Genomic DNA, 9,549 nt, shown 5'->3' with positions numbered 1-9,549 from the left:
AAAGATACTGTGAAATAATCTAACAAGACTTTATAGTATTTAATGGGGCATTTCAGAGGGCTTGACAGAACTTTGGGGAGATACATTTGGGCCCACGGAGATACTTTTGGGCCCAGGGAGGAAAAATTGCCTTTTTCCTACCAAATCATTTATTATGAAAAGGTTTCAGACATGCAAAAAAGTTGAAAAGATTGTATGGTGAACACCCATAGTCCCAGTACCTAAATTCTACGATTAATATTTGCTATATTTGCTTAATCACACATCTTTTCATCTATCTTCACCTCTATCAATTTATCTTGGCTTTTGAATACATTTCAAGAATTGCCTTTTAGGAGCCTCTTTAATTTATATCTCAGAGACAGTTTCTTTCTCTGCTCAAGGGTAAAGTTAACTGATATGGTTTGGCTGTGTCCCCACTCAAATCTCAACTTAAATTGTATCTCCCAGAATTATGTGTTGTGAGAGGGATCCAAGTGGAGGTAATTGAAGCATGGGAGCCAATCTTTCCGATGCTAGTCTCATGACAGTCAATAAGTCTCACAAGATCTGATGGGTTTATCGGGGTTACTGCGTTTGCTTCTCTCTCATTTTCTCTTGCTGCCACCATATAAGAAGTATTTTTTGCCTCCCACCATGATTCTGAGGCATCCTCAGCTATGTGGAAGTGTAAGTCCTACTAAACCTCTTTTTCTTCCTAGCCTTGGGTATGTCTTTAGGGAGCGTGAAAACAAAGTAATATAGTAAATTGGTACCAGTAGAGTGGAGGATTGCTGAAAAGATACCCCGAAATGTAGAAGTAACTTTAGAACTGGGTAACAGGCAGAAATTGGAACAGTTTGGAGGCCTCAGAAGAAGACAGGAAAATGTGGAAAAGTTTGGAACCTCCCAGAGACTTGTTGAATGGCTTTGAAATAAATGCTGATAGTGAGATGAACAATAAGGTCCAGGCTGAGGTGGTCTCAGATGAAGATAAGGAACTTATTGGGAGTTGGAGCAAAAGTGACTCTTGTTACGTTTAATCAATGAGACTGGTGGCATTTTGCCCCTGCCCTAGAGATTTATGGAACTTTGAACTTGAGAGAGATGATTTAAGGTATCTGGTGGAAGAAATTTCTAAGCAGCAAAGCATTCAAAAGGTGACTTTGGTGCTGTTAAAAGCATTCAGTTTTAAAAGGGAAACAGCATAAAAGCTCAGAAAATTTTCAGCCTGATGATTCTGTAGAAAAGAAAAAAAGCATTTTTTGAGAAGAAATTCAAGCTGGCAACAGAAATTTGCATAAGTTGCAAGGAGCCTAATGTTACATCCCAAGACCATGGGGGAAAATGTCTCCAGGCCATAGCAGAGACCTTCACAGAAGCCCCTCCCATCACAGACCCAGAGACCTAGGAGGAAAATGTGGTTTCGTGGGCAGGGCCCTGGGTCCCTGTGCTGTGCACAGTCTAGGAACCTGGTGCCCTGTGTCACAGCCACTCCAGCCATGGCTGAAAGGGGCCAATGTACAGCTCAGGCTGTGGCTTCAGAAGGTGGAAGCCCCATGCCTTGGCAGCTTCCATGTAATATTGAGCCTACAGGTATACAGAAGTCAAGAACTGAGGTTTGGGAACCTCTGCCTAGATTTCAGAAGATGTATGGAAATGCCTGGATTCCAAGACAAAAGTTTGCTGCAGGGGCAGGGCCCTCATAGAGAACTTCTGCTAGGGTAGTGCAGAAGGGAAATATGGGGTTGGAGCCCCCACACAGAGTCCCTACTGGGACACTGCCTGGTGGAGCTGTGAGAAGAGGGCCACCGTCCTCCAGAACCCAGAATGGTAGATCCACTGGTAGCTTGCACCATATGCCTGGAAAAGCCACAGACACTCAATACCAGCCTGTGAAAGCAGCCAGGAGGGAGGCTGTACCCTACAAAGCCACAGGGACAAAGCTGCCCAAGATGGTGGGAATCCACCTTTTATAACAGCGTGGCCTAGATGTGAGACCTGGAGTCAAAGGAGATAATTTTGGAGCTTTAAAATTTGACTGCCTCACTGGATTTCGAACTGGCGTGGGCCCTGTAACCCCTTTGTTTTGGCCAATTTCTCCCATTTGAAATGGCTGTATTTACCCAATACCTGTACCCCTATTGTATCTAGGAAGTAACCAGCTTGCTTTCAATTTTACAGGCTCATAGGAGGAAGGGACTTGCCTTGTCTCAGATAAAACTTTGGATTGTGAACTTTTGGATTAATGCTGAAAGAGTTAAGACTTTGGGGGACTGTGGGGAATTCATGATTGGTTTTAAAATGAGATTTGGAGGGGCAGGGGTGGAATGATATGGTTTGGCTGTGTCCTCACCCAAATCTCGACTTGAATTTTATCTCCCAGAATTACTACGTGTTGTGGGAAGGACCCTGGGGGAGGTAATTGAATCATGGGAGCCCATCTTTGCCGTGCTATTCTTGTGATAGTGAGTAAGTCTCATGAGATCTGATGGGTTTATCAGGGGTTTCTGCTTTTGCTTCTCTCTTATTTCTCTTGCTGCCACTACATAAGAAGTGCCTTTTGCCTCCCACTATGTTCCTGAGGCCTCCCTAGCCATGTGGAACTGTAAGTCCAATTAAACCTCTTTTTCTTCCCAGTCTCGGATATGTCTTTATCAGCAGTGTGAAAATAGGCTAATACACTAACCTATAACAGTTTTAAACACAATAGAAAAAAAGCTATAATCAGATTTTTAACTAAGTTTCCGTATGTCAGAAGCTGTTGTTTGAGGGTATTTTTCTAGTTTGTTAGAAATCTAACTTCCAGTTGTCAACACTACAACAGGAATTTGTTCTTAAGATTAAGAACTTGATTATTTCATGGGATTGAAAATAGAGAGCTTTCCTTACTTATTCTTTTTCTTTGCTCCTTGAGTATTTTTGCATATCCTTATCATCCATAGACAGCTGTGGCAATGCACAGAGTGAAGAAGTAGAGAAACCTAAACATACATAACTATTTGCTTCTGTCATTAAGTTGATGTGATAGCAGAGGGACAGTACAGTTTTGTGATTGCAAGAATTTTTCCATTATTTCTAATTCTAAACCACTGAAAGCCTATGAAAAGAAAGCTTGACAAAGGCTACATTCTGCAACCGACACTCATTGAGTATGGATAAATCTATGGCGGGAATGAAAAAGAGAGATAAGCAACCAATTACTACTGTATTACCAAGGATATGAAATCGGCTCTAGTTAAGGTTAAAATATGCATTAAATATGCTGTTAAATACGTGCATATGTCAAAAGTTTAAAGGGAAGTTGTTGAAATAATGAACAAATGAAGTAAAGTAGAAAAAAATTGCTTCGCAGAAGACCTTGGAAGCCATGTATTTGACCCAATGAAATCAATGCTAGAGCAAATTACTTACACTTGAAAGCAAAAGGGGAAAGAAAAGGAAATAAAAGGAAGAAAAGATCCTCTAAGAAATTGTCTTAACCTCTATGGTAGAATTTTTGTAAAAACTTTTCGTTTATAAGTAAAAGAAAACAAAGTGAACCTCCATTTCCCCATACCTACTGTCTTTTATTTTGTTTTCTATCTTTGGTGAAGGAGCATTTTAAAAAAAGAAAAACTTCCTTATGTTGCAGACAAATACATTTGTAAATTACAGTGAGAATAAACAACTAGAAAAAATGAAATTCATAAAGTTTAATAGCTCCTATTTTTTATTAAACAGGTATTAAATTGCTCTGTTAAATAGCTCTAAAGAGTTAGAAACCCATCCACTCAGTTCTTCTACTTATGTAGGCCAAGAGCAAGCAGTCATGGAAAACAGTGTGGAGAGTGCTGACTTAGATAAAGTGTCATTGTGTTTTGAAGGTTAATACTCAAGAAAAAGAGAGAGAAACAAATATGAACAAATCTTTTGTTTTGAATGACATGTAACCTTTCTATTTTCAACTCCTAAATAGGCAAATGGTCATTACCAGTTTCTCTATTATAAGTCAGTAAGTGTTTAATTTAGCTATAAGGGTAAATTTACATTTTATAAAAAGCCAGCATTTTCAGTAAAGCAAACTAACCATATCTGTAAGAGAATGTCTATTAGCAAACTCACTGATTATGATACAGAATTATATTCTAAAAAGTGGTTGCCGTTCAGAGAACTAAAAAAGTACCATAATCAATGAATTTGTTAATTGACATTCTCTTACAGATATGCTTGGTTTGATTTTTCTTAATATATAGTCCATTAGAAAAAGACAAATGGAAGATTTATTACCTCTCTTCTTCTCCCCTCCCTGCTCTACTCTCTCTGTTGCTTGCCAAACTTTATCTAGTATCCCATATTTCAGACTTCAACTGCCACATATACACCATGCTTTTGATAACATACCAAAGCAGTTGAGAACACTCATAATATTTTCACTAGTACTTGACAGAAATAAATCTCTTTATTGTTCTCAAAAGACACTTATCAAAAAGACAAAGTACAAATACTTTGAAAGCATGCTAACTTATCTCTCATTCTGCAAAACTTATCTTCACACCAGAAGTGTTAAAACAGACAGAAACTCCATCACTTCAAAAAGAGCCAAATTAAAAATTTAGCTTTTGAGCTCAGAGCTTAGAGTCTTCACACCCGCCAGATTCACAGTGCCCAATAAAGTTTCATCTTTCATTTCTGATAAAGTTGTTTCAGTAATGTGTGTTATCTTTTTACATCTTGAACATATGATTTATTGTATTTAACTGGCTATGTAATGAGATTTTTCATGAAGATTGATTAGTGTATTACTAGGCCAATTGGCATCATAAAAAGGTAAAGAGTGAAAATATTAAAACCTGAATTGCCTGTTAAAACAGTTGAGCAGTGAAATGGTGGAAGAAACAGCTGCTGTATTTATTATAGTTTATGATAGTTTTGGATGACATCATAAACATTTCATAAATATTATACATTCTCACCTTACTTCTTCTTGAAATAAAATAAACAGTGTTTCTTTTCCAATCATTGTACCTCTTGTGTGTTTAATTGGCCTTGATGGGGGTAGGACTGTTTTTAGCAGAAACTCATTAAATTGTAGACATTTCTGGAATTGTGTGTAGTAGCAAAGAAAACCCTGGAGCAGCTATACCCAGCAAGAAGGAAAATTAGTAGAGAAAATTCCTAGGAATAAGATCTTGACCAGCCAGAAGTCAGTGGACACTGTAATCTTTGTGTCCTCAAGGAACAATGTCGCTGAAATAGTCTGACATAGATCCAGAAAGTGGCTTATTTATTTATTTTGTTTATTATCTGTTTCCCCCTACCAGGGTGTAAAAATCTATGAAAACATGGAGTTTTGTCCTTTTTAACTCACCACCAAATACCCAGTGTTTGGCACACAGTACTCGTTTAATAAATATTTGTTGCATGAATGAATGGATGTCTTATCCTCCTGAATGAGTGTGTTGGGAAACATCCCTTCCACACCAGGAACTACTTATGAGGCTGCTATGTAACACTAGGAATGAAGGCAATTTGACTACGGGAACTTAAACATTCTCAGTGAACCAAAAATATCTTTTCAGTCAGTAGAGATCACCTTAAAGGATATAAGGAACCAATGGATCCATTTGACTGTACCTGTATCTAAAGGGGAACTTTCTAACTAAAACACACTCCAGACTTTTTTCGTTGTTGTTCTTTGTTTTGTTTTTGTAAGCAAACCCACCCCTCACTTTACCAGGATGAAATGAATAATGAAGGCACATCGACATATTCTTGAGAGAACACAGGGATTGGGGCACAATGGGTTGCACGCAGTGTGGGGTTATTTAGGGTCAAGATGGCTCTAGAGCAAGCAGACAATATGTGAGGATTTGGAGATGTAGCGAAAGCATTTTAGGACAGTAATAGTGATATCAGGCAGGATCTGAAAGTTTCATATGGTTACATGGGGATTTTGGCAGTCTGATATTCCTTAGCGACGGCTATTTCTGATTAGAATTAGCAGCAAATAATTCTGGAAATGAAAAGTAAGTAAAAAATAATCTGGGCATCCACTGTATACCCCTTGTTTGCCAGCAGTTTGACAAAAGTTCCTTAATTGTTCTCAACTTTTTAAATTTATGCCTTAATTCTCTACCCTCCTCAAATCTTGATCAATTATGGCATTGTGTTAGGGGTATAAGCTGATTATTAGTCATGAGGTTCTTCCAGTTGAGATTGGGCCATCTTAACCTATTTTATCATCTGCCCAACCTCTAATAGCAGAACAAAATGATACAAAAAAGTAAACATAATCTAACAATCTAGTTTCTGAATTAGACAGAAATATAATGGAGTGCATCAATGAATAAGATATTTAATAAGGACAGGTTGGAATTAGGCTAATGTAACATAATTTTTAGTGCTAGTTTAGATTTAAAATATGAACACATATTTGGGTACAAATATGGATGCCATGAGCTTAGGTATTACTATGCGCTTAGGTATTTTTTCTGATTAATTATTTTATGTTTAGAGTTAAGTATAGTAAGTATCTAAAATTCAATATATCTCTATATAGACTCTGTATAAGCTAATCTATATCTCTATAAACTGACTGCAAACCATTTTCAGAGCACACACACAGACACACACAGAACCACTAAATACTACCCCGCTCCAAAACATGAGTAGACTCAATCAAATTAACAAAATTTAATTCACATACTGAATTCCCAGTATTTAGTAAGGCATGTGATTACAAATATTAATCCAAATCCACCCAGGATTATAAGTGAGGTAAAAAAAAAAAAAAAAAAAAAGAGCTCCTTTAAAATAGGCTTTCCATTAAAGATTATGGAGTGTCTTAATTTATTAAATTATTTGGTTACATATCTGAATTTAATTGTAGTTTTTTTATACGGGTCTGTATTTAACTTTAATTTAGGTATTTCAGTATGTTTGTCCTTGTTGTTTAAATGATTAATTTCTCATATTTTCTCTTTGTTTTTGTATGTGGAAGACACTGACTTTTTGCATAAAAGTCTTGTTCCCAATCATTTTGCAGATATTTTCCATGAAGTCTAATCATTTTAAATATATTCTCTTAGGATTTTTTTTGTAAACAGTCTTATTATGTACAAAACATAATAAATTTGACTTCTTTCTTTTTTTTGAAGTAAAGGGAGGACTTTAATCTTTATTTATAGGACACTGTGAGATATGAAATTCTATATAGAAATAAGAAAACCATTCAGAATACAAGCTTCATACAGTATGTACAATTTGGAACTGTTCAAGTATAGTTTCAGCATAAAAAGTGGTACAATAACAAACCCTATTTAAAAAGAGTTCTTAGTAGAGAAACAGTAAAACAAGCTATTCCAAACATAGTACACGACTTTAAACTATAGCAAACATAGTGCACAACTTTAAACTATAGCAAACATAGTGGACAACTTTAAACTGTAGCAAACATAGTATACAACTTTAAACTATAGCAAACATAGTGCACAACTTTATAGCAAACATAATGCACAACTTTAAACTATAGCAAACATAGTACGCAACTTTATGCCTCAGTTACATGATCTAAATGTTAAAGGTCCCAGGAGTCCCCTCCTGAACTTGGAAGGTACAGCCTTCAGAGGTAGTTTCTGGCCCAACAACTGATCTTCCTCTTCCTCTACCAGGAAATACTTCTCAAATTAAGCTTAACAAAGCCTTACACACAGACTCATTTTCACGGTTTTGTGGAGCTTCAATTTTTTCCAAGCCTCCACATTCTTTACTCATACTAGGTTTCTCGGTTTCACCTAGTTTCTCAGCAGCCTGAAAGATATTTGAAATGGCATCCAGGATAACCAGAACAATCTTGCTATCTCTTGCTGTTAAGAGGTTCATCAGTGGTTTTATTGTGCCGCAATGAATGAGGTATACCATCTGTTCAACTGTTCCACCGCTGGAATAGTTGGTCACAGCCCCTGCAGATTCCTTTTTTGTCTTAAAATCTGCCTTAGAGAGAACATTGACGAAGAATGAAACTAATCCATGATACAACTTGCTGTATCTGGTCCTGGTGGTTAGCTGTGATGTTTGACTGTTAGTTTTGGAGTTGATTAGCAGCCTGGGAAAGATGGTGAGCGCTCCTGCATTGATCACAACCTGAGTCTGTTCATCTTTACCAGTGACAATATTACCAATGGCTCTTAGTGCTGGAGTCACAAATGGCAATTCAGAAGCTCCTAGAGACTTCACAAGTTGGGGCAAAACTCCTGTTTTCATGACCATGTGAATTCATTCATTTGGACCATCAGAAAGGTAGGGAATAACCCAGCAGATATCTGCTAATATTTCTGGATCATCATGACACAGGAATCAAACTAAGGTAGGAAGAATTTGCTCAACGGAATCTAAAGGGGGTGTGAGTATTCTTGTTGTGGCAAAGGTTTGAAAATGTCCAAGTAAGATTATGTAAGTAACTGCATGCTAAAGATGACGTATCAGGAACTGCAAGAAGAGCCAACAGTGGGTCAACTGCACCACAGTTGATAACCAAGTCTCGGAAAACGGAACCATCACCTGCAATGTCTCCTAGAGCCCATATAGCTTGTTCACTGATGTGAACATGGGGAAATGCCAACAGAGAAATGAATGCTGGGATGGCACCTCCGTCTACCACAGCCTTGGTCTGTTCTGATGCCCCAGAAGCGATGTTGGTGAGTACCCAAGCAGATTCAAACTGAACGGGACTGCAATCCATTCTTCCCAAGAAGGACAGAAATGTTGGAATCAAACCAGCCTGGATTATATTGTCTATGGGGGACTGGTTTTCTCTAGAAGGTAGTTTCCTGGCAGCTTGAGTAGCTTACAGCTGACTTTCCCACATTGTTGTTATTTATACGTTGGACGGTGTCATCAACAGATCAACTTACATTATGCTGGTTGTTGCAGTTCTTGTGCAGTGGAGAAGTAGCATCATCAGGAAATAAGCTTACATTTCTCCTTCTTAGCTTTCCTCAGCTCCACATTGACTTCTATTCTGTGATGCCTCATTTCTGTACTGTCTTTTCTTTGTTCTTGAATCTGTTAAGTCCAGCAGTTGGTGTATTAGCATTCTCATTGGTGGGCATGAATATGAGACAAAGGGAGAAAGCTTCAAAGGGGGCCCAGGTTTCCATGGGAGGCAACAGAGGCCTCAGCAGTTGAGAGGTGGCTGAACTAAAACGTCCACCTCAGTGCAGCCCAAAGACCATGTCAAATTTGACTTACATCTGATGCTAAGTCACTTTCCCTTGCCTCATGGTTTTTGAGTTGTGAGCATGTCCTTGCCTGTGACTTTAAATCTTGTGGAAGCAAAGCCAACAGACAGGCCAGGGAGATGGTTTGCTGTAGCTGAAGAGCAGTTGAGAGCCCGATGGTATAATGATGAGTGCTTGATGAAGTTGGGGGCCTCTTCAACAGATCATGGTTAGAAAAGGATCTGAGCTTTCTTCCTTTTTTAATTTCCTTCCAAATACAGTTCTCCAGCTTTCTAGTTGATTCTGTAAATTCTCCAATATCCTTTGAATTCATTCTTTTTCTGTGTGAATTAACTGCATTCAGTTTCAG

At 37.9% G+C, this 9,549-nt stretch overlaps 1 pseudogene; it reads right to left on the bottom strand.

Moving 5' to 3' along the window:
* Positions 1-7,530: 7,530 nt before the first annotated feature.
* LOC105550969 lies at positions 7,531-9,071 on the bottom strand (annotated as a pseudogene).
* Between the last annotated feature and the right edge of the window lie 478 nt (positions 9,072-9,549).

This window comes from Mandrillus leucophaeus, unplaced genomic scaffold (genome assembly GCF_000951045.1).
Source record: "Mandrillus leucophaeus isolate KB7577 unplaced genomic scaffold, Mleu.le_1.0 Scaffold50, whole genome shotgun sequence".
NCBI lineage: Eukaryota > Metazoa > Chordata > Mammalia > Primates > Cercopithecidae > Mandrillus > Mandrillus leucophaeus.
The sequence above is the reverse complement of the archived record's forward strand: the minus strand, read 5'-3'. Positions and strand labels throughout refer to the sequence as shown.